The 26,788-nt window shown below is 41.7% G+C and overlaps 1 protein-coding gene across 2 annotated transcripts in view; it reads right to left on the reverse strand.

Annotated features, from left to right (window-relative positions):
• The window catches only part of KIF26B (kinesin family member 26B), a 323,532-nt gene that overhangs the window by 146,120 nt on the left and 150,624 nt on the right, over positions 1–26,788 (reverse strand). The gene's annotated exons all lie outside the window — the stretch shown is intronic.

The following is a 26,788-nucleotide window of genomic DNA, read 5'->3' on the forward strand; positions in this document are numbered from 1 at the left end:
TCAAGTTACAGGGAGTCAGAGGTTGAAGTCCATGTCAGAGGTTGAAGCAATTGGTCCTAGACCAATCCCAATGAATGGGTTTCTAGGGAGATGTAGCACTTGGGATGACATCTTGAGTGCAGATCATGAAAGACTCAGGATAATCTGCCCAAACATGGTTTAGAGCCCATACGAAGGCGTATGCAGTGGCAGAACTGGAAAAAATGTTTCCACCATCACATTTACCCCTATTTTTGGGCTAGGGTTCAGCACCTTGGATAGCTCCTGTAGTGTTCTGGATGGTTCTGACAGAAACTTGCAATGGATTCACAGTCCCACTGAAATCAGAGCCAACAGGCTCCACTGGTTACACCTACTATCAAAATCTGGGGATTAGGCCACTGTCATACATGCCCTGGTGACTTCTAGATTAGGCTATTGCAATACACTCTACATACACCTCTAAAGATGACATGGAAACTCCAAATGGTTCAGAATGCCATTGTTTGTTGACATCCTGAGTAACTCATGAAACATCTTCACCTAAATAAATCCCAGAAACATTGAAACCAGACAACAAAGCCCTGCTAAAGTGTCCATCTTAGTGTCAGAGCCTTTTCAGTGATAGATTGTGCTATGGCGTGCCTTCTACCAGAAGCTAATTTCATTTAGAAGTATCTCTTATCTCCTTTTGTAGAAAGCCAGGCATCAACACCCATGTGGTGTGACCTATCTGCGCACTTTCCAGGCTGCGGAAAGTGCGCAGATATTCCTTTAGCCAAACCCTTGGCAAAGACTCACTGAGCTCCTGGGCACCTTTCCCGGACATTATTAATATTAAAAAATCCCCCTGCCCCCCCCTTGAGTGAAAACCCAGACAAATCCAGGCAAAACCAGACAGATGGTTACCCTACCACATGCCCGGTCCCATCTCCGCCCCTGGGCTGATGCCTTCACTGAACCCCCCGTGTCACTTGGGCCCCTGATGTGGCTCCTGTAACTACCAGCCTGCACTCACCCTGATGCTCGCTTCCTTGTTTGTGAGCAGGCTTATTCCAGTGGCTGCAGCTGTAGCACTACAACAGACTACACCTGCTTGTGCATGAGTGCAAGGCAAGCAGCTGCCCCACCCCTCTTCCACTTGTGAGCAAACCCAAGGGCAGCACTTAGTAAGCCCACATGAGAGTGAGTGGGAGGGCAAGGCTGGCGGTTGAAGGAGTGCCAGCAATGCTTGGGGAGAAAGTAGGAGTGGGGGAAGCAGTTGGCACTGGGGAGCTTCTGAGGGTAGCTGCCCAGGCATGGCAAAATCCGCAGACAAGCCTATTTTGAATGCAGGCAAAAATATTCCCAACCTACCAGGCTTTAGGGAGCTGAGCTTATTTGTTTTGGCTGCTGATTGCTTTATTGCTGTTTTTACTGATATTTTTTAGCCATTGTATAATTTTAATATTGAAATATCAGACCCATGGTGAGAACATGTTAGGCTGAGGAAGGCTGCACTACTGAGTCAAGTTCTGACCCTAAGGTGGGTCGCAACAGTAGCAATAGAACACATGGTAAAAATAATTAAGTAGTGGTTCCGCACATGCATGTTTGGGCTAAAGAAAGATTGCAGTTCTAAAATAGTTTAAGGCTACAATGCCCACACTAGTATCTTTTCTTAACACTGCTACATTTCTGCTGTAGAGAGAACATAGAATGTGATCTATATAACCTAGGAGCCCATCCCTACAAAGACAGCACCAGGATTTTGTGGGCCCTCAGCAAGAGACCATTAGTCACACAGCAGCTGTGTGTCTAATGATTGAATCTCCTACTACCAGAACGAAAATGGCCTGTGAAGCTACCACACATGGCAGGACCTCTTCAGTGGTGGCACTCCAGCTGTGGTACTCACATCTGGTAGAGATTCAACAGTTCCCCCTGCTGTTGTCATTTAGGTAGGGTGACCATATGAAAAGGAGGGCAGGGTTCCTGTATCTTTAACAGTTGTATTGAAAAGGGAATTTCAGCAGGTGTCATTTGTATATATGGGGAACCTGGGGAAATTTCCTCTTCATCACAACCATTAAAGCTGCAGGTGCCCTGCCCTCTTTTAAATCTGGTCACTCTAGTATAGCTCCTGCAGCTTTAACTGTTGTGATGAAGAGGGAATTTCAACAGGTTTTCCATATATACAAATGACACCTGCTGAAATTACCTTTTCTATGCAACTGTTAAAGATACAGGACCCCTGTCCTCCTTTTCATATGGTCGCCCTAATTTAGGTGTCAGTTAAAATCCATTTATTTGTGCAGACTTTGGGGCATAGGAAAGTGCTCGATTTGTTTTTGATCAATTGACTGATTGTGTTAATAGTTTATTTTATATTTGTGACTTTAGAGCAGGGATGGGGGAACCTCTGCCTTGCAGGCCTAATCTGGCCTTTGGAGATTCCCCATCCAGCCCAAGGCTTGGAATCCCTCTGCAGGGAGGGAGAGAGAGAAAGAAGGCAAAATGCTGATTAGAAGAGCTCCCACCAGTGCTTTGGCTGGGGACCCAATGACATCATGTCACTGGCAGGGCCCTACCTTCTGACCTCATCTGGCCCATAAGTCATTGGCTGGGACAATCTCACCCCCTGTGGGAATATGGTTCCCCACCCTCATTTTGGGGTCATGATTGTAATGCTTTTTATTTGGTGTACTGTGTTTTATATAGGTTGTTAGTTGACCTGGGCTCTTTGTGAGGAAGGGTGGGATATAAACAAAACGAAAACAAGAGGCCAATAAATAAATAAATAAATAAAAGACAGGGTGGATTTAGGGTACTCATCCCGTAATTCACAGGGCCGGAGCTGGTTCCTAAGGAATCTAGCAGATTCAATACTGAAAATGTGCACATTCTTTCCAGTATAATTGTTTATGGTTAGAGGGGAATGACACTTACATAGACTTTTAAAATAGAACATTACAGGGTATATCTTACAGTTTTAACACAGCTGAATACTCATGTGCACCTGTTGCTCAAGAAATATGAGATACAGCTATACAATAAAAACATTTTCTTTTTTACTCTGCTGTTGGTCTGATTCCCTCCACCACCACCACCCCAAAAAAATGAAACAGAAAAAGCAACACTGGTAAAAGCTGGCTTAAAGAAATTAGGCTGAGGAGAAGAAAAAGGAAAGCTGTGATATGAATGGAAAGGAAAAGTGTGAGAGTGTTTTATGTGATACATATATAATAAATAACTTAAAACAATGGTACAACCACCACCACCACCACAACAGGGAACTGCATGTACCTCACACTTTCCTCATCCTTTCTTCCCCACGTTCTTGCTTCATTCATTCATTCATTCATTTTATTTGTTGTATTTATACCCCACCTCCCATTTTAAAAAAAGTCCTACACAGCAAGCGATAGTAAAATCTACAACAGAACATAACTAATCGGCATGGCGTAATAAGCACTAGTATAATAAACACGTATAAAAATATTCCGGCAGGCCTACCCAGTGAAATTTTAGAATGTTTTTAGGATAAGGATGTTTTAATCATGTATGCTATGTTTTTAATCAGTTAATCAGTTTTTAATGTGTTTTATATTCACTGTTGTTTCTCGCCTTGATCCAAGTGGAGAGGCAGGTAAGAAATAAATTATTATTATTATTATTATTATTATTATTATTATTATTATTATATAAGAGCAGATTGAATAAAGGCATCCAATGAAAAAGATATCCAAATTAAAAATGTAGACCAAACACACCAGGGAGATCAGCATCGGTAGGGCCTAGTGAGAGTTGTTTTTGGATCAGGCAGATTCTGTCCCTAAGAGAGAAGCATGTTGCATTTAATGTACCTATTTTAAAAGGACTGCAAAAAATAGTTTGTTGTTTTTTACAATAACTGTTGATGGAAACCCTGCCTCCTTCCAGCTCAGTATAATCAACTACAAAAATATTTCTCTCAGAGGAGGCTGTTGCCTCTAAAATAATAGCAAATTGCAAGGGTCAAGACGATGAAGCAATGCCTAAGGATAAACCCAGTACTTCATGAAGCCCAAATTTAACTGCCAGCTCAACAGATCCTTTCTATCTGGTAAGGAACGCTCAAGGGATAGACTGCACCACAAATTAGCCTCAGATGGCAAGTCGACAAGTGAGCAAACAGACTCAGTTGGCATTAGAGAGCCCTAGAAGCTCATAAATGTTAAAATCAATTGTGTACGCTTCTTGAAAACTTTTTTTTTTAAAAAGGGGGTTTTATGCCATTAGAATTAAGCTGTCATGTCCCCAATTACCTAATTTAGAAACATAATTACCCTGATTGCTATTAGCCCCGTTTAGATAAACAATGAAGATACATAGAAGACAGAGTGTGCTTCCCACCCACATGCATTCATTAGACAGTGCAATACATAAAACTTTTATGACTAGGTTTGCTTAAGTGATCAGGACTCTTGCTTATTGCAAGCCTATGTGCATACCGTTTGCATGTATGCTGGGTGTGCTTATACCAGCCTTCCCCAACTTAGTTCCCCCCAGAAGTTTTAAACTTCAACTACCATCAGCACCAGCCAGCCTGGCCAATGGTCAGGTCTCCTTGGAGTTGTAGTCCAAAACATCTGGAGGGCACCAGGATGCAGAATGCTGTTTATCTACTGAACAAACATAGCTTCTGGCAGGGCTTGTTGCTCCAATACTACTTTCCCTCCTACGTGTGGCCACTGTCTCTTAACTGTTGTTATTATTATTTATTATTATTTACAATATTTATATACCGCTCAATTATCTAACACAGATTCCAGAGCAGTGAACGTAGGTAGAAACAGTAAAAGAAAGAAGATTTTAAAAGATAACTAAAATTGTTCAATTTGAAAACAAAGAAACCAGAAAAACAGTGGCTAGTCAGTTGAGGAAAGCGTCTCGAAACAGAGTTGTTTTTGGGAGGCACCAGAAGCAGCCTAGTGTTGGTGCCTGCCTGACCTCCAGGGGCAGAGAGTTCCACAGAGAAGAGGCCACTACACTAAAGGATCTTCTCCTGGTGGATTCCAATTGGTCCACGTGGAACCACCAGGAGCATACCTTCCGATGACCTCAGTGATCAGGCAGGTTGGTAATGGAGAAGGCGCTTTCTTAGGTATCCTGGTCCCAAGTTGTTTAGGGCTTTGTACACAAGTACCAAAACCTTAAACCTGGCTCACTAGCCCGTGCAATTCCTTCAGCAAAGGAGTTATATTCTGAAAAGAGGCAGGTCCTGGCAACAGCCGAGCTGCTTAGTTCTGCACTAGCAACAGCTTACGGAGCAGTCTTATGGGCAGCTCCACATAGAGGGCATTGCAGTAATCCAGACTTGAGATTACTATTGCCCATACCAATGTGGCTAAGAAGAGGCCATAGCTGGTGAGCCAGCCAAAGCTGGTAAAAGGCACTCTGAGCCACAAAGCCACCACAGCCTATTTCCTGGACTCGGGAACCATTCACCCACAGGGTTTCTGTCTTGCCAGGATTCAGCTTCAGTTTATTGGCCCTCATCCAGCCCATTAGTGAGTTTAGGCACCAATCTAGGACTTGCACAGCCTCTCCTGATTCAGAGGTCACAGGGAGACAGAGCTGTGTGTCATCAGTGTATTTATGGCATTTTGCTCCAAATCCCCTAATGACCACTCCCAGTGGCTTCATATAGATGTTAAACAACATTTGGGACAAGATGGTGCCTTCAGTACCCCGCAGCTTAATTATCAAGGGGCCAAGAAATGATCACCCAGTGTTACTGTCTGAAATAGATCCTGCAGGTAGGACTGGAACCACTGTAACACAGTTCCTCCAATGCCCATCCCACTGAGTCGATCGAAGAGGATACCAAGGTTGATGGTATCAAAAGCCGATGACAGATCGAGCAGAATTAACAGGGTTGCACTCACCCTGTCCCTCCAGGAGTGCTTGCACTTATTCCATCAGGGTGACCAAGGCTGATTCAGTCCCATAACCAGGTCCAAGACTGAAATCAGTGTCCTCCAAGAGTGCTTGCAGTTATTTCACCACGGCCCTCTCCAATACCTTCTCTAAGAAAGGGGTATTTGCAACTGGGTGATAGTTGTCAAATACCATTGGGTGGGCTTCTTCAGGAGTGGTTGCACTACTGCCTCTTTAAGGACGGTGGGACCACCCCTTCCCGTAGAGAAGTATTCACCACACCCTGGACTCACCCAGTCAAACCCCTTCAGATTTTATTAGCCAGGAGGGGTGAGGATCAAGAGGGCATGTGGTTGGTCGCATTGCTACAAGTACCTTGCCGACATCATCAGGCTGCAGCAGCTGAAACTGATCCTACAAAATTGGGAGATAGTGGCATCAGACACCTCGACTAGAACTGTGCTAATAACATGCCACGTTTTCTGCGGAAACAAGCGATTTTGTTCTCAAAGTGAGATGCAAAAAGGTCACAGTGGGTCCTTGAGGGAACCAGGGCTCCATTTGCTGTGGAAAGTGTTAACAACCCCTGGACCACTCGAAAGATCTCCGCTGGATGGCTACTTGAGGACACAATGGAGGCAGCAAAGTAACCAATGCACAATAGGTACAATTATGTGCTCTAGAGTGCTCGCAGTCATCTTTGCTTCAAGTCTTGTGACATTTGCGCTCTAACCGACTTCCAACCTGTTCCAACCTCCCCAGTATACCAGGGAGCAGAGCGGGCTCCACAGTGCCAGAGAGGGCACTCAGGTGCAATCAAGTCAATGGCCCTCTGCATCTCACCGTTCCATAATGATGCTAGGGCCTCAGCTGGACCGCAGTTGTTAATGCATGTATATTAATAGTTGTGTGACAAATGTTGTCTTGCTAAGGGCCAACAAAATCCTAGTGTGGTCTTTGTGGGGATTGACTCTTAGGTTTATTTATTTATTTATTGCATTTACATCCCGCCTTATTCCTCCAAGGAACTCAAGGCGATATACATAATCCTCTACCTCTCCATTTTATCTTCACAACATCAACCCTTTGGGCTGAGAATCTGTGACTAGCCCAAAGTAACCCAGTGAGCTTCCATGGCCAAGCAGGAACTAGAACCCTGATCTCCTGACTTCCAGTCCAACACACTGACCACTTCACCACACTGGCTCTCACTAGGTTATATAGATTGCATTCAATGCTCCCTCTACAGCAGAAATGTAGCAGTGTTCAGAAAAGATACTAGTATGGACACAGTAGCATTCATGCATATGGGGACCCACTACTCCACCCCATGTATTGTATTGCTACTGTTGTGACCCAGCTTAGGTCACACCATGACCCAAGTAGTACAGCTTTCCTCGGCCTGATGCCCTCCAGATGTGTGGATAGCTGACTGTGGAACTCTGGGAGTTGTACTCCAACACATCTGGAAGGCATTAAGTTGCAGAAGGCTGCAGTAGTGAATTCCAACCCACCTGTTGAAGAACAATGGACAAGGACAGGAGAGAGCAACTTGTGGTTCTCCAGATGTTTTGGCCTGCAACTCCCATCGCCCTAGCAAGCATAGCCAATGGTGAGGGCTAATGGGAGTAGTAAGCTAAAACATCTGGAGGGCCACAACTTGTCCACCCCGGACTAGAAAATACTCTTTTCTAAATATATTAAATTTCCATTTCACATCTTCCATGAATTGGTGTTGGCACTGAAACCAGTTTCCAGAAGTGGGTAGAGTTGGCAATACTTGTCCCTTTCTACTCCTCTTTCAATTTCCCCCTAAATATTAGGTACAAATTATTCTTAACTGTTTGCACACTGCTTTGAATTATTTTTTAATATAAACATTTATGCTTGGGAAAAGGTCATGACTCTAACTTGGCATAAATTTGCAATATGACTTTCTCAATGTTGACCAAAAAAAAAAAAAATACATGGCCTATAGTTTTCAAAGAAAAGTAAATACTACACTAATAGAATTCCTGGTGGGACCAAAGCAAGATAATTCTTGCACATATTTCAAACAATATACAACATTCTACTGGATTCTGAAAAAAGAACCCTCTTTTGTTGGGAGGGTGTTAGGGTGTTTAGTGTTAGGGACTAGTTTTGTTGGTACTTTGGCGCAAAAGATAGACAGTACTTCATGGATGAGTAAACCAACTATCAGAAGTGTTTTACTTCTAGGGAGGGATAGCTTGTATCACACTATTCTGGAGCCCAGAACTTTGTCAGCAATATAAAAATGGTAAGGTTATCTTGTGAGACAGACGTTTTGCACACAACATGTGATCTATTGATAGTCTGAATGACAGTTGTCTGCTGACACTCCTTCTGAAAAATAAAGCGGTGAAAGAATTGGGGGGAGTGAAGTCATAAGTTAAAGAAATTTTAAAAGTAAAGCAATCAAAACACAAAAATGCCACTGAACTGTCTCACAAACCATTACAGATGCCAATTTACATTTTGAATCAGGTAAGGCACAGCACAAATACCTATTTAAGGTCCCTTCCAACTCTACTATTCTATGATTCTATGATAACTACAGCCACTATTTCTTGAAATCCTTGTCACCCTGGAAACTTTTATAGTGACACCTTTTGTAGTGACAGAACCCCATTCTCGCTTGATTCATATTTACCTAAAAACTAACAGCTACATCAAATTGGTGTGAAATTTTTAAAAGCTTATCTTTGGACACAGCAATGATGACTGCCTCACCCCTACCTGAAAATGGGACGTTAATCAAATCAATGGCCAGTGTAAAGAAATGCCCTATGTTGTTATGACATGTTTACTTTGTGTGGCCTCTGTGAAGCTATGTGTGTGAGTAGGCCTGAGGCCTTGTTTGTTACTGTCAAAGGTCTTTATAGTAGTTACTTAGTGATGTTCTGAAGATGGAGAGAGAGACAATCACTTTGAATATTGTTACATGGGGCCTAGATCAGATAAATTTGATTCTGATTGGCTGGCGATTCTAGTTAGGTAAAAAAGAGCATTTGGGAAATGACAAGGATTTGACAGTAAGGACTTTAGTGTTAGGGACTAGTCAGACACACTCAGAGGGTAGCTGAACCACAGCAAGAGGGCCTACCACATGACTGCGGAACCACGCCACTCCTCGTTCTGCTACCCACTCCTCCACGGTTAGATCACTCACCTCTGCGCAGTTTAACCGACCATTCTCCGTGCGCTGAACAGGCAGCTGGCAACTTCTCCATCAGAGAAATGAGGGTGGGAGCACATGTCCATGGCAGCAAGACTGTCGCCAAAAGTGTCAGTTGCCCTTGCTGGCAGGCTCTATGGTCGCCAGCATTTTTTTTCCTGCCAAAACAGCCTGAAAAACTCATGGGGATCCCCTCAAACAATATGGGGACCACTGTCGACACCCACTAACCATCTTGCAGAAGATGGTTAATAGGCGTGGGTACTCTGGCCACCGTGGGGAGGGAATTCTCCTACCACATGACACACTAACCCACCATGGATCACATTTTTGAGCTAGCCATGGTGGGTTAGCGTGTGGTCTGAACAGTCTGTGGAGAGTGAGTGAAGAGGTCTGTTGCTTGGTGTGCGGTATTTTAGAAGGACTAAGAGAAAGCTGAGGAGAAAATGAACAGCTGGGAGAAGAAATCCCTCATAGCCAGTTGAGAACTTTTTAAGCAGAAATCTAACACAGCTTGATGTCTGAATAAGAGATGAAATATCTGGCTTTGCTTTTTTCTGTAAGGGCCCTAGCCATTACATTTATAGATATGTGCAACATTGTCGGACTATCTTTTTTGAACCAGTAAAATAGGGGAAAGGGAGGGGGAACATTTTTCATGTTTGCATTCCTCTTGCTCCAAATTTACCCAGTGGCTTCCCCACACCATGGAGTTCCAAATGTGGATTTTAAGGAGAAAACTGGTGGATGGGGTACAGTTCAGGAAAATGGTGGGCTGCTTCTCTGATCCCTGTTGTTAATTTAAGAAGTGTTTTTTCCAGTTTAAAAAGGGCCATCAGGTAATGTTATACTGTATGTGGCTACTTTGACCCTATAAGAACTAGAAAATACAGTCATGGGTGTTCTTAAAAACCCAGCCTTCCAAACACAAAATCCAGCATTCCAAACATAATACATCTCATTATAGTGGGTGGATAGTGGGTGGTTCTTCTGACCAGATAGTGGGTGTCCACTTCAAGGTGGCACTCCCCTTGAAGGAGCAGGTTCGTAGCTTGGGGTTTTTCCTAGAACCATCTCTGTCACTTGAGGCTCAGATGGCCTTGGTGGCATGGAGTGCCTTCTACCAACTTTGCTTGGTGGCCCAGCTACGCCCCTATCTGGACAGGGATAACCTCTGTCTATGCTCTGGAAACCTCCAAATTAGATTACTGCAATGCGCTCTACACGGGGCTGCCTTTGAAGACAGTTTGGAAGCTGCAGCTTGAGCAAAGTGCAGTGGCCAGATTTATAACTGGAACCAGAAGGTTCAAGCATATAAGGGCTGCTTGCATTGGCTGCCTGTACATTTCCAAGCCCAATTCAAGGTGCTGGTTTAACCTATAAAGCCTTACACAGCTTGGGACCACAATACCTGATGGAACGCCTCTCCCGACATGAACCTACCCGTACACTATGCTCAACATCGAAGCTCGGAGAATGGCAACAAGAGAGAGGGCCTTTTCATTGGTGGCACCTCAGTTATGGAATGATCCCCCTGATAAGGCTCGCCTGGCGCCAACATTGTTATTTCGGCACCAGGACAAGACTTTTCTCTTCTCCCAGGCATTTAACAGCATTTAACAGCATATGCTGAGTTTTTTAACTTACCCCAGAATAGTGGTTTATAATAATAATAATAATAATAATAATAATAATAATAATAATAATAATAATAATAATAATAGTTACCCACCTCTCCCTCTGGATCGAGGCAGGGTACAACACAAATGCAAATACCATAAAATACATAAAACTAATTAAAACATTTAAAACTAATGCATTATTAAAAGCAGCACATTATTAAAAGGCATCTTAAAAAAAATATCCTTTAAACAGATATTGTCGGGGTTTGTTTGTATTTTATGCTTTTTATGGTTTAAAATTTTGTATATTCGTTTTTAATGTTCACTGTTTTTAACTTTTGTAAACTGCCCAGAGAGCTTTGGCTATAGGACAGCATATAAACATTAATAATAATAATAATAATAATAATAATAATAATAATAATAATAATAATAATAATAATAATGGAAGATTGTGACCAGGTGACCCATGTTCCTGCTCAGTCTAGTGTCCAGGTGGTTAATATGGATGGGTACGCACAGGACCTCTGGGCTCTTCCTTCTTATGATTCTTTTTAATCATAAGTCTATTTAATCATAGACTTGGACTGGAAAGGTCTTCATAGAGGGGATGCTTTCACATAGAAGAATGTCCACTGATGGACCATCAAATACAGGACTGTCTTCTGTAAAGTAGGACACAAGGCCACTCCAGGTAATATTGTGCCATCCTCCTTACTATAAAGGAAAGGCTTTTTAAAGAAAACATACTTTAGACAAGAATATATCAACACATAGAATGTAAACAGTGGTTTAGATCCGAAAAGCTGGTTTTACAGCATGTATTTCTCCTCCATGGTCTCTCTCTCTCCCTTTTTTTTTTTTTTTTTTTACAGTTTGATACAGCAGTCCCTGGCTCTGGTACAGAGTATTCATTTTCTGCCTCCACCCCAACATGTCCATGACTGAAACACTGTGTCTTGTAAACATCCTTACTAATAAATCTTTCTTTCTTTTGCAGGTTGAATGCATGAAGAAAGTAGCATTACTTTTTTCAGCTCTTGTGGATTTGTGACTTACTTGTCGGTATTAAGATGAAATAGATGGAGAATGCATTGTGTACAATAGAAATGTACATATAATTTTGTGATAAAACAGGTGCCTGTGAAGAACATATTAGACACTTACGCTCCATCACAAGGTTTCATTTAAGCACTGATTGTTCCCAGACAGACTCATATGATAGCTTCCCAAGATATCTCAAATGAAACTTCCTCTTCATGGCATCTGCAGCCATCTCAATTCCCCCACACAGGATGCCCATCTGGCCGAGAGGTTATTTTTCTTCTACCAGCTCCCCTAAGATTTTTCATACACAATGGCTCATTAACCAATTCAGATGCATATCCCTATTTCCAGTTGTAAAATATTTAAGCCTTCATAATTAGACAATTAAATATTTACTCAGGATTACACACAGACATATTTCAATCTTTAAATTGTTTGCCATTAGGTATTGCTTTATCTGAAGCTCTGGCAATTAACAAAACACTTTCCAAGATGCCTCAGCAACATTTCAAATATTAGACCAGATCAATTAAAGATGACTTTGGTAGTCAACATCAGACAGTGTAACATTCCCCAGAGGATAGGTCTGAAGGATTCCATTGCAGAATTTATCCCTGCTCAAAAGTATATGTACATAGACGTATTATACAATTCTGACCCTCCCTAAGATCAGGACAATCCCTTCTCTGTGTCCCACCCTATGGTGGAGGCATGGTTGATGGCAATGAGTGGACAGTCACAGAACAACAGGCAGTTTGCACCTATCCACTTGATGGCTTCATACGGGTCAGACATTGTGACAGACCTAAGTGTATCTTTGAGCACCCGGTGATTAGAGACATTATGAAAAAAGGAAAGGAACCTCTCGTGCAAAGCACTTGAGTCATTACTGACTCTTGGAGGGATGCCAGCTTTCGCTGACATTTTCTTGGCAGGCCTTATAGCGGGGTGGTTTGCCGTTGCCTTCCCCGGCCATTATTACCTTTCCCCCAGCTAGCTGGGTACTCATTTTACCGACCTCGGGAGGATGGAAGGCTGAGTCGACCCAAGCCGGCTGCCTGAAACCAGCTTAGAATTTCTGTAAACCGCCCAGAGAGCCCTGGCTATGGGAGCGGTATATAAGTAAATAAATAAATAAATAAATAAATCGAACTCAGGCCGTGGGGAGAGTTTCAGCTGCAGAAACTGCTGCTTTACCGCTCTGCACCAGTTACTTGGAAATGCTTGGAAATGCTGGTGGGGAAAATGGCACCTGATATGTCTCCACTAATCTCTGTAGCTGCATCATCCAGAATTTACAGCATATAACTATCTCCAAGATTTTTGTGCTTGGATAGCAGCAAAAGTATATAGATTGATTGATTGGATAAAGTGGAACCTCTCTCCTTATCAGATGTTTTGAAAAGAACTGTACCAACTGTGCTGACTTTTTATCAGTACTTGCAACTGCATCAATTTCTTAACCATAATCACATTAAGAACAGCCAAAAAAACTCTTACTACTTTTGAATCTTTTATAGAAGTCACTGTTACTTCAGATAAAGGTTTGATATCATCTATTTATAAAATCCTCCAAATGCTGTTATTGGATGACAAGCCATCCTACATGAAGGCATGGGAGACAGACTTAGGTGAGTCTTTGGAAGGAGATGATTGGTGGTTTGGAGATGATTAGCAGTGTATCTGGACTTCTTTTGCATCTCTATTGGTCAACACTAATATAATGGAAAAACAAACCAAAGTTCTCAGTAACTGGTACATAACTTCTGCAAGGTTTCATACATCCAAATTATTGTCAATATTGTTGGAAGAGATGTGATCAGATTGCCTCATACTTTAAACTTTGATGAGAATGTTCAACAGAGCAGGAGTTTTGGAACATGGTTGCTGATTACTGTCAGGAATTTCTCCACATTAGACCACTGGTAACTCCTAAAGCTACACATCTTCATCTTTTTGCACCTAATGACCCTAAATTCCTGCATAATGACCTTCTTAAGCAATTGTTTACAGCTGCAAAGTCATTTATAGCCTGTAATTGGAAGTCTCCAAAGCAACCAACTAAACAGCAGTGGGTTGATAACATTTATGAGACCTATGACTATGTATAAACTTTCTTGCAGCAAGCAAGGAATCCCAACTGTTAGAAAGATATTATGGCACCATGGTTTCCATTTATTTCCTATGTTGAAGCCCTTCAAATGTTTGATCAAATTCCAATCAAGTACAGTTGTCTATATTTTTTCTGATTCTCACACACACACACACACACACACACACACACACACACTCCTTTTATATGTTGTATAACTTGTATTTTTATTCTTTCATTAGATATTGAGCTCCTACTCAGCTTGTTTTACTGTAGATGTTCTCACAAGCAGATCGGTGATAGACTAGGGGCATGTCTACACCTAGGGTTATTCTGATTGTGAGATCCTCCCCCTGGGTTCACATGTGACGCACGACATCCAGGGAGGAAGCAGGATGTTGTGCCCACCTTTAAAAAAGAAATGAAAAGAAAAAGGGCAGGAGCTGGAGCATACTTGCGCTCCAGCGAAAAAATAAGTAAAAAAACAAAAACAACCCCCTAACCCCATTCCCCACCCACCCCGATGTCCCTGAACTCCCCCCCATCCCGGCTCCTTCCCCCTGACCCCCACTATTCGCGGGAAGGAGGGAAGAAGCCAGGATGGGTGCTTAAATGTGATTATATTCACATTTCATGAATGTGAATAGCTTAATTGTTTGGTTTCATGGCTTTTTAAAAAGAGCCCTAGCCAAGCCTAGAAAGACCTGGTTTGCATGTAACAACAACCCAGAGTATGAGCTGTCATTGAATTGTGTATTGTTGAATTGTGTGTTGTCACTATGTATGAACCCTGCACTATGGTTTAACTATGGGTTGTTAACCACGAAAAACCCAGAGTTCACAACCCCAAAAACAGTAATGGGTTCTCTTCCCACACATAACAACAACCCATGATTCAACAACAACCCATACTTTGGGTTGTCCTTACATGTAAACCAGGCCATCTTGGGTCTTAAAACAGTCCTTCCAAAGCTGCTGCTAGTTTTTATGCATCCAAAGGCCATCAATAATATCCTGGTACTGCTACTTGTTACTAACTCATCCTTAGTATCAAATTAAGACTCTGCACAAAGTGGGTGTTTACTCACAAAAGGGGTTCTATGAGGGATTTACTATTTTATGATTCTTAGATAAATTGGGGGGGGAAAGAACATCATACAGTCCAACATGCATCACCAAAGTCCTGGCTTGGTCGCAGCTCATGGCAGAGGCAACAAGAGAACACAAGAAGAAGCACAGAATAACGGCAAAGCCTAATTCACTATTGAACACACAGCTGCATGGTGGAGCTGTTACGACTTTCCTGCTCCAAAATGATTTATATGCTGAGGCTCTTAAAGTATATTGCATTCATTCCCATGATAGTCCACTGCCACAGAGCATTTTCAGATCAACACTCACCATATATGGGACACCACCTGCAAAAATGCTACTTTATTTAGACATCTTTGATTGTAACCTCTCTTTGCACTCAGAAAATCCTTCATCAAGAAAGCAAAGTTGAGATCTAAAATTTAAGGAAATCCATTAATTCCTCTTAACAAGCGTATTACTAAGCTTTTTGATGATTTAAATACAGGGATGGCAATAGAATAACTTAATTCCTCACACCTGTTCAAAAGCCCAAATGAATAGCTACATCCTCCTTAACATAAAAGCTTGCGAAGTGATTGCGAAGTGCATCATGATGTTGGTATGTTACAAATGTGAGAATATTTTTGTTCATGTCAAGCCATGAACAAAAGCCAACCAGGTATTTCAGGAAGTGGTGAAATGGGAAGAGGACGGACCAAATATAAACAAGCCTTTCCTGATTAACCAGCCACAGTTTGATTAGAGTGCAAGACATGGAATAATGGGCTCAAGTTACAGGAAGCCAGATTCCGGCTGGATGTCAGGAAAAACTTCCTGACTGTTAGAGCAGTATGACAATGGAACCAGTTACCTAGGGAGGTTGTGGGCTTTCCCACAGTAGAGGCCTTCAAGAGGCAGCTGGACAACCACTTGTCAGGTATGCTTTAAGGTGGATTCCTGCATTGAGCAGGGGGTTGGACTCGATGGCCTTATAGGCCCTTCCAACTCTACTATTCTATGATTCTATAATTTAAAACGTTTTAACTCTGTATTTTAATTTTTTTTCCCTTCCATTTTATTGTTGACTGCTCAGGAATTTTATTGAATGTAGAGCGGTATAGATATCTTGTAAATAACTAAATAAATATAGTGCAAGCTTAGAACAGTGCAGCCTTCTAATTGCACATGAATAAAATCTCAACAAGCAGTTATCCTAACAAACCATTTTCATTTCCTCTGTGATATGGATGCAGCAAAAAAAAAACAACCTAAAAATCTAAAACGCCCCTCGGATGTGTTTGAACCGTGTACCCGTGGTGTAGAGCAGGAGTGGTCACATGCAATGCCAGGTGGTGGGCCACACACACACACATCCCTCAACATTCAAGGATGGGGAGGTTTAAATCTCCCCTCCCTGCTGCTGAGATCAGGGGATAAGATAGCTGGGTGTTCAGGTGAGGAAACAGCAATCTCTGCATTAACCTCACCATCCTTCTGGCAATCCTGATGCAGATTGCTGTTTCTTCATTGTTCATTGTTTTTATTGTTCTGAAAGCCAAAAGCCAGGGCCATAACACTGCACATATATAGTAGCTGCCTTAACTTAGGTCCCTCCACCTTTGTTGTAGCAGTTTAAAACTGCAAAAGTAGTCACTGTTTCCTAATTTTTGGGATTCCTTGTCTGATGTGCACAATCAACAGTTTCGTTAAAATTGCTTGAAGAATTATGGTTTCTTATTTATTCATCTTCACCATTCTTCCAATATATAACATTCAGGAAGTATAAATGCACCTACATCTTTCTTCCCATGCATGGTTGTAGGCTGACAGATCATTTCCTTTACTGATTCTGGTGAAGGATCTTGAAACTGCAGTCTAAGGGCATTTACATCACCTCCCAAATATAGCTCAGTGAAGCAGCCTGCTTGGGAATGTGTTCCAATCTCTGCTGTCTTCTTGGACACCCATGCAGTTCCATTTTCCACAATCCCTATTAATAATTCCCTTTTCAGTTATCTTTTGTTATGAGCAAGGGAGCAGAAATCTGATCTTTTACTTCTAATCCCCACTTCTTTCTACTCCTCATTTCTGTCCTGCTGCTGTTCTTCATCTCTATCCCTATCTCTTTTATTCCAGTCCCAGCTGGCCTTTGATGCTCTATCTGGACTAGAACTTTGTCCTGTTCCTGTGTGCATGCATATTTGGCATTAAAATAAACATCTTTCCCTGGGCAAAGCCACTGGAACCTCTCTCTCTCTCTCTCTCTCTCTCTCTCTCTCTCTCTCTCTCTCTCTCACACACACACACACACACACACACACACACACACACACACACACACCTCTGTGTGTGTGTGTGTGTGTGTGTGTGTGTGTGTGTGTGTACAAATAAATACATAAATGGCTATATTTTGTCTTAGGAATGTTGCACTAACAAAGTCTACATTACTGCTCACAAGCTATATTTTCTGAGTCACTCCCGTTGCTTTTATGGCTTTTCCAAAGCAAGCCCCAGTCTGTAATCAAAGCCAGCTACCTTTCTCCTATGACCAATAAAAACGCACTCTGCAACCTTTTCTTGAGTCCTGTGCCAAGCAAGAAAGCCTTCGCATGTCATTAAAATGCTCTCCCCACTGCCCCCCGGATTTATAAATGCAGGCATTGATTTGGAAAGAGAGTGAACTGGGTATTGAGCAAGCTATAAGCAGAGTTCTGGCTGCACTTCTCATGAAAACACGCAAAACATATTCTAATGTACGTCTATTTTCCTTTCTGCACCTTGCAATTCTTCCCTTTCTTCTTTCAGTGTTTCTCTTTCCCTCCCCCACTGTCATTCATATCCTTATATTTAGTAATCTCTATCATCTCTCTATCATCCCATCCCCATACTGTTTCTACCTATAATCAATACAGCAATTAATACCGATGAAAAAACCGACAAGAAAAACTGATGAATTCCCATCTTTGCCAAAAAGTCTACCTTTTATTCTCCACTTCCTTTTCTAAAAGACTAGAATCTAATATCAGTGGTTGTAATATTGTGCCTGTAATGTAACCTTCAGTGGGCTTTACAGCATAATCCTTTGTGTCTTTACTCACATCTAAGTCTTGTGGGTCTTACTCAGAATGGGTCTGACTCACAAGTAAATGCACATACAATTGCACTGTGAAGCATGTATAAGTGGGCATAGAGCTGCACCCCATGTGCAGTACTGTGAGGCAGCCATAATAAATGTATGTAAATGTATAATATTTGCATCATCATCACCATCATCATCATCATCGTCATCATCAATTTCTGTATGCTAGAAAATGACATTCTTCAAAGGCACCTCAAGGATTCTTCAATCATTCATTGTATGCCAGTGCTTATAACAGACAGCAGAATCTCATTAGACAAATTTAAGTTTTATAATTAGGTTGGTGAGAAAAGAAGCATCTCCAACTGTGTGTATAATGAACTGTGGGACATAACTTAAAGTAATATGACCTGCCAAAGTAACTAAAATCTACAACAATTGCTTCAACTGTAATTAATTACACTCTAATGGAAGGAGGAATGGGGACCAGGACTGTATGAGTTCATCAATAGCAGAACATATAACATCTTGGATTTACTAATCCACATTTATCTCCAAACTGGATAGCAGCCAAATTTCTTGCAGACCAGTCCTCAGATCAATCCAAAACCAAAATATTTGTGCTGAAGCCAATTTAGCCCTATTAAGGTCAATGGAACAAAATGAGCTTAAATCCTAGTACACCAAGCATTGGGCTAAGCTGCCTCCAATGGGTTTTGGGACTACATAAGACCCAGCACAATCTTGCAGAGTCTTTTGAGAGAAGACAGAACATTTCTGACAAATTATTGGCAAAAATAATTAAAAACACAGCCAATATGTTCAAAGTCAAGGGATCCAATATGCCAAGAGGAATATTCCCAGATGCCATTTCTGTTGGCTACATTAACTTAGTTCTCATTCTATTTGATGACCTATGCTGGGTTATGAATTTAGTTCACAGAGCAGTAACCTGTTCACCTGAGACAGTATACAGAGCAGTGCATCACAAAGGGGAAAGTAATTCATGAGTGGGGTGGGATATGATACTATCTTGACTTTTGTCTGGACAGCTGGGGAATATTAGTATTTCAACATCTCCAGCAGAACAGGGAACACTTCTTGAAAGTCTAGAAAGTGTTTGTATCTCTAGAAGGGAGTCCTCCTTGCTGACTAAAAGAAAATGTGTCGACCTCAGAACAGAGTTCAACAGGTTATGTAAATCTATAGAGAAAACTATTTGAAAATATAAAAGATGCAGAATTAAATCACAGAGCCCCAAAATGAAGCTTGATTTTTAAAAGTGGTAGTTTTTTAATGCCATCAACTTCTGCTTTCAAAATACTTTTTTATATCTCCATCTGGTTCTTTTTAAAAGAGAAAATATAGGTCATCAGAAGATCAACCCAAATCAAAATCGGTAAAATTAGGAACAGAACTGGGAACAAGTTGGATATCATTCTGAACAGTAATGAATTTTATAAGGATGTTTACCTGCATTTAAATCATGCTACTGTACTGCAATAAGATATGAATTCCCTGCTGATGAACACAGATCTGCCCATAGATTAAAGCTGCACTGAAATGCAATAAAAATTCCTTGGGCAATTCCGTTCTAGCATCCTGCACATTAATGGTTTTAATTAAATATGCTTTTCGTAAGCCTTGTCCCAACCCACAACTCTCTTCCATTCACATCAGAAACATTTCAATTTGCTTACCGCCCTCCCACCACCACCATCTCCGCCTGTCACTTAGCCCCATTTCAATAAGTTATCTGATGTAAAGCTACTGGACTAAATCAACAGCTGGGGGTGAAATTGCAAATGGGTTCATTATCAAAACTAACATAACCAGAAGCATCTGCAAGCCTGTGTTTATACAAGAGGATGAGAGATTTACCGGGGCTTGGGGGACACTCCTAGTCCTTTTCTCATATGCAAACCTCAGCTACTAATTTAGATTTTTTTTACCTCTGCCACAGCAATGTAGGCTGTTCAGCACTGCACATCTTAAACAGGAAAAATGCTTAAGCTGCTCTACCTCTAGCTAAACTCAGAGGCAGAAAGGCCCAGATGGAAATCAAATAAAAGGAAGTTCTTCACACAGTACATAGTTAAACTGGAATTTGCCACCACAACATGTGGTGATGGGTGGCTTTAAAAGGGGGTTAGACAAATCCATGGGGGATAAATCTGTCAATGGCTGCTAGACATGATGGTGCTTATGTTACTTCCAGTATCTCAATACCAATTGCTGGGGAACATGAATAGGAGAAGCTTATTTGTGGGCTTTCCACAAGCATACAGGCAAACAGAATGCTGAACCAGACAGATCTTTAGGCCATAGCTAGACCAGGCCTATATCCCGGGATTGTCCCGGGATTATCCCTGTGCATCCAAATGACACATAGGGGATCCCAGGAGCAGGCAGGGACGACCCCTCCATTTGCCTGGGATAATCCTTAGGTCTAGGTAAGGCCTTAGTCTGATCCAGAATGGTTCTTCTTAAAGTCTGTAGTAAGGAATATTCAAGTAGATCAGTCTATGTGAGGATAGTCAGAGCTGAATTATAGGGATTGTTGTGGTCCTTCATCCAACCCACCAGTAACAAAGTGCACCTACCACCACTGAAAGGACAAACATCAGACTATTTCCTAGGCAGCTTCCAAGTGACCTATGCACTATGGTTATGCACACAACACAAGCAGATGTTCACTGTTAATGCTCTTGTTATTCCTCTATGTGGAGCAGAAGGCATACCTTTATAAGAGACTTTCAGCAAGCCCCAAGAGTGTCCCTCTGTGCATAGCCCCAGATTATGTACATGGTTTAGAAAATGTTAAAATGAGAATTTAAAAATAAAGCCTCTTTTCAAGTCACTCTGATAATAAAGATCAAGGGGGAATTTCCACAAGCAAACTGATACATGCATGAGAAATTTCCAAAGCTTTTATTGTTGCTACCACTACAGTTTTGAAGTTTACACATTCAATTACCCAGGATACTCATGAGTGACATGTACACAGGTTCTTCCCTGCCACTTCACTCCTCCCTTTGCGTGAATAACAAAACAAACTAGTATTCAACACTTTAATATAATGCATAATGTTGAACCACGAACTCTGTTTAAGTTCTTTCAAACAAGTCATGATTGTAAGCCAGCTTTAAACTATAGTTTAAAGTTGGCTTATGAATCCTGACCTGTTTGAATGTTCCCAGTTTGGATATAATGGGAAGCTACTGTTACTTGCATCCCAATTGTTTGAGCAGTGAAATTTCATAGAATCATAGAATAGTAGAGTTGGAAGGGGCCTATAAGGCCATCAAGTCCAACCCCCTGCTCAATGCAGGAATCTACCTTAAAGCATACCTGACAGATGGCTATCCAACTGCATCATGAAGGCCTCTAGTGTGGGAAAGCCCACAACCTCCCTAGGTAATTGGTTCCATTGTTGCACTGCTCTAACAGTCAGGACGTTTTTCTTGCCATCCAGCCATAATCTGGCTTCCTGTAACTTGAGCCCATTATTCCATGTCCTGCACTCTGGGATGATCGAGAAGAGATTCTGGCCCTAATCTGTGTGACAACCTTTCAAATATTTGAAGAGCGCTATCATGTCTCCCCTCAATCTTTTCTTCTCCAGGCTAAACATGCCCAGTTGTTTCAGTCTCTCTTCATAGGGCTTTGTTTCCTAACCCCTGATCATCCTTGTTACCCTCCTCTGAACCCTCTTCAGCTTGTCTACATCCTTCTTAAAGTGTGGTGCCCAGAACGCAACACAATACTCAAGATGACGCCTAACCAGTGCCAAATAGAGGGGAACCAGTACCTCACAATATTTGGAAGCTATACTTCTATTAATGCATCCCAAAATAGCATTTGCGGGGTTTTTTGCAGCCACATCACACTGCTGGTTCATATTCAGCTTGTGATATACAACAATTCCAAGATCCTTCTCGCTTGTAGTATTGCTGAGCCAAATGTCTCCCATCTTGTAACTGTGCGTTTGATTTCTTTTTCCTAGGTGTAGAACTTGGCATTTATTGCTATTAAATTTAATTCTGTTGTTTTCAGCCCAGCACTCCAGCCTATCAAGGTCACTTTGAAGTTTGTTTCTATCTTTTAGGGTATTAGCTATCCCACCCAATTTTGTGTCATCTGCAAATTTGATCAGCGTTCCCTGCACCTCCTCGTCCAAATTATTAATAAAAATGTTTAAGAGCACTGGGCCCAGGACTGAGCCCTGTGGTACCCCACTCGTTACTTCCCCCCAGTTTGAGAAGGTACCATTGTTAAGCACTCTTTGAACCCGATTCTTTAGCCAACTGTGGATCCACCTAATAGCTGCCTTTTATATACTGCTTTCATAGTGCAATATCCTGCTTGGTGTAGATTAGGCTGGAATTTCACAGTATTAACACTCCAACAGATGTACCAAAGTTGATGCTCCCACATCAGACATTTATTTATTTATTGCATTTTTATACAGCCCAATAGCCGAAGCTCTCTCAGCGGTTTCTAAGCCCTCTAGAATCTCTAGAGCCAAGCTAGCACCTCAGCATAAGAACACAAATTCAGCTCTCTGACTCTGTCTGAGACACTGCTGTGACCAGAGCAGTTGCAAAGGGTAACTAATTCTTTCCATAATATGCAGCCTTGAATCTCTGTTTTTGCTTCTTTTAAATTTTGTTTTAACTGTTTTATTCTGTTTTTATTTTCATTTTATCTTGTACACCGCTCCAAAAATTTTCAATGGGAAGCGGTATATAAATATTCTAAATAAATAAATAAATAATAATTGCCTTTTCCCAAAAGCTACCAGTTCATCACAGACACAGCTTGATGACCTCACCCACAGAGAAGAGAGGGAGGAGGAAGTGGAGGAAGTAAAACATACTCCTTCTAGAAGGAGTCTCTGGCTGTTTCCTTAGCTTTTATTAAAGCTGTTATCGTTAACAAAGGAAGCTACTGGGCACTTTGCCAGAATTATTATCAAACCCAAGGCTTTTGAGCAGGTATGCTTCAAGCAACTTACATTGATAGAAAGCCCATTCACACTGAGAAGGGGTCCCACAAGGACATCCAGATCACACCGCCATACTTCCATCACTATATTTGGGGGGCTTGTTTTGTCCCTCATGTGATAGAGCAGCAAGAAAGTGGCTGTGGGCAGAAGTATGCTGGTCATGCATATTCTGGCTTATTCAGTAGTTGTCCTATGCATGTTTAGATAGAGAAAACAACTACAACTCCCAGCATGCCCCAGCATGGCTGGCTAGGGCATGTTGGGAGTTCTAGGCATTTTCACTCTCTGGACATGCATATCCTGGCTTATTAAGTCAGGGCTGAAGTGTTACTGTAATGCGAGAATGGTCACTATCTTCCCAGCTGGTGGAGGGAAAGCCAGCATCCAAACTTGTAGTTGTGAATTCTCCCCTGTGCAGCCCTGGACCCGTACAAGTCCTTTGCCTTCCATCTGTGTATTCCACTACCTCAGTGCCTGCTGCACACCTAGTTTTCGTCAGATTCACGGGAGATCAAAGCAGCTTCCTCCTCTGACCTCATCCAAGACTTCTTTTCCACTAGGTGATCTGGACCCATCTTTAAGTTTCAGCCATCCATTTATTACTGGCATAGTGGGGAGAGTCTACACATCCCACTAAACAGGTATAAGAGAAATAACATTTTGGAGTTTAGAGTTTTTAAGTTATCGAAAAATAGCACCATTTGAAAAGCAACATGGGTAAGAGTCAGGCTTTTATGCAAGGTGGCAGTAACTTATGATTAATTATTTCATTGCACGTTTCAAAGTTCTGCTTGAGAAATGCCAGCCACAGCATTTTCGCCTTTTCTCTTTCCAGTGGTTGCCCCGGATAAACAGGTTTTAGTTATGGTTCACAAACCCTGTTTTTTACATGCTTTTTGTGATCGGTTTCATTTCCAATGAGGGGTTTTGACACTCTGGTGGAGTAAATGATAATCTTCTCTTCAATTTCTAATTAAGCATACAGAGCTGACGATGATAACCTTCGCATCCCTGGCTGTCTTATCGTGTTGGGAGCTCTTGAGGTTTCCACTTCAATTTCCAGCTACTCTGATCACAGAAGAGTAATTAGGATGGAAATCCAAATAACACAGCAGCGGAAGTGTCTTGTAGTACTTAAGGTCATCCACAGATGGCAGCAGTCAAATCTTTGCTTGGCTGATGGGGTATGAGGACGTATGTAAAGCCCCACACTGTCAATCCAGCCTCACACTATGACAGTAATTTCACATCCTCTCAGGGTAATGGCTGCAGATTCAAACAAAAAGAAAAGTGCAAACTTCCCAGTTACACAGGATTCTTTGTGCATCAGAATCAGAAGTATGCCATATCTTGCATAATGAATTTTTCATTGTTATTATTTTTATCACAGTCACTTCTTCAAAAACATTTTTGAGTGAGAGCGATTTTTTTTCTATTTTAGAAATAGAATGAAACTGCATGCAAGCCTATTTATTTATTGCATTTTTATTCTGCCTTTTAGCACAAAAGTCTCCCAAGGTGACTTACAAACCTAGGGAATATAACAGCCCCTGCCAACAGGTTTACAACACAAAAGATCTAACACAAAAGGAAAGGGGATTTGTAGGGAGGAGGAAACCAAGAGCCAAGGTAGAAAAGCCAAGTGGCGTAGTGGTTTCTCACTACATATTGCAAGGGACAGACAAGAACATAGTGCAAAAAGCAGTAGCATCAAATCAAACATGCTATAATGGCTGAAAAATGGGGTCACTTTGGACAAGCAAAGTTTGCAACCCAACAAACCATGTGCACGCTGAACACAATAAGCCAGAAATATTTTGCTTGACAAACTCAGGGAATCAAGAGTGAAGCAAAAAGGCTGGAAAGAGTTCTTAAGCTGCGATTCAATGCCTACTTCAGTAAAAGCAAGTTCCATTGAACTCATATAGGATTGCACTGTTAAAACTCACAATTTTATTTTATTTTAAACTTATGAATAAACAGGCAGTGTCAGGGATAGGTTCGGCACTGCTGCGGAGTCTTGTAGTTTGTAGTTAAGATTTAGTTAGAAGTAGTCTGGAAGGCTTTGAGCCTGTTCAGTCTCTGGAATGTTAGAATTTGTGTGAGTTGATTTCTGTCAGTGTTCTCAGAGCAGGGATGGAGAGTTACCCTACTCCCACAGCCACCTGCTTGCCTTGGCCTTGGCAGAAAAGCGGTCTGTGAGAAAGAGAAAGTGTGGGCATTTGCCCAGATTGAAACGTCATCTCCGTAGGCTGAGCAATGCCGCCCTGTTTGGACAGCGGCATTGCTGAAAGTCCAAAAGCCTCTGTCAAGTGGTCTGGAAGAGGCCTAAGGCTCCCTTTTTAAGCTGATGCAAAGGTGAGGCGCCTTTGCTAGGAACATCTCATCTGCAATGCCCCAAACCCATTCCTGTTTGGATCCATTATTGTCTGGGCTTCTGAAAGCACTCTGCACATAATCCCTCCTGATTGGAATTTTGGATTACTAAGGACTTGCCATGAAAAGTATGTGAGGCTTTTCATAGACTTGAACTATTGTTTGCTTTGTTATCAGCTCAGTGCATTGGCAGTCTGAATTTGATCTGTGATGCTTGGACTTTCTCCTCTGTCTGGACTCATGCAGCGAGTTTCCTGTGTGAAAACAGTGGCACAGAAATCCTTGAGTCTGTGGGTTTACCCTTCATTGGATCTTGCATTGGTCTTGACCAAGTTGCCTGGAGTTACCAACGTATAATTCAAGGTTGGACTAGCTCTCTTTGGGTGGTTTGTTAGGCCTTTCAAGAATTTACGCCTTTGCCTGAGGGAATATGTCAGGAATCATCCCCCTGCCTTGTACAGGTTTGGAACCTGTGTATAAATTGACCCTCCCTTGTGTTTGGAACTGTGGAGATGGCAACGGGCAAACTACATTGATGGGGATCTCATCACAGAAATAGTTATTAACTTTGACTGTTCTGCAATTTCTTGGATCATATAGCTACTTACCATCAGCTATATGATTTCTGAAGTGTATAACCACTAAGTTTTTGCCATGAGATTTCCTACAATAAAGAAGTCTCACTGATTTGGGTTTCCCATGTCAGGCTGCCAGAATGTATGCTTGTTTGAGGGACTGGGAAGCCGGATATACAGGGATGAATGACTTCTGGAATGTCTCCCTACCCACTTTCTCCACACCATGCATAATTGTATACACCACTATTATGTCTCCCTCACTCGCCTTTTCTGTAACCTAAACAGTCCCTTATGCACGTTTTCTCAGGAGGAGAAGGGTGTATTCTTGAAGTGTAATATGTAAAATGGTAGATTCTCTGATCTGCATTTGATGAAAATTGATTCTTTAATCTTAATATAGTAAACATTATAAATTTTAGCGTTAGGAAACAAATGTATTAAGTAGTGCACAAGGTGAGTTTATTGCATCATCTTCCACAGGCATTCCTGACCATGAGACATACTGACTGGCAATGATGGGAGTTGTAGTCTAACACATTTGGAGGGTTTCCAGGTTGGGGAAAGCTGCTCTAAAAAAGAGAAGTAGGTGGCCCTAAGTTGTTCGTCATCAGTTTTCCACAATCCCACAGTCACCTCTGCATATCATATTCTCCATACTGTCCTCATGTTTTATCTGCTTTGAGACAATGAGAATTTCACTTACACTTTCTGCCTCCTTAGGGAGGATGTGGCGTTAAGGCTTGTGAGCCTTAACTCACAATTTCCCTGCTTTTTGGTGCATTAACGTTGTTTTATAAACCATGGGGTTTTGTTTAATGAATAGTAATATGATT

This window comes from Elgaria multicarinata, chromosome 4 (assembly GCF_023053635.1).
Source record: "Elgaria multicarinata webbii isolate HBS135686 ecotype San Diego chromosome 4, rElgMul1.1.pri, whole genome shotgun sequence".
Classification (NCBI taxonomy): domain Eukaryota; kingdom Metazoa; phylum Chordata; class Lepidosauria; order Squamata; family Anguidae; genus Elgaria; species Elgaria multicarinata.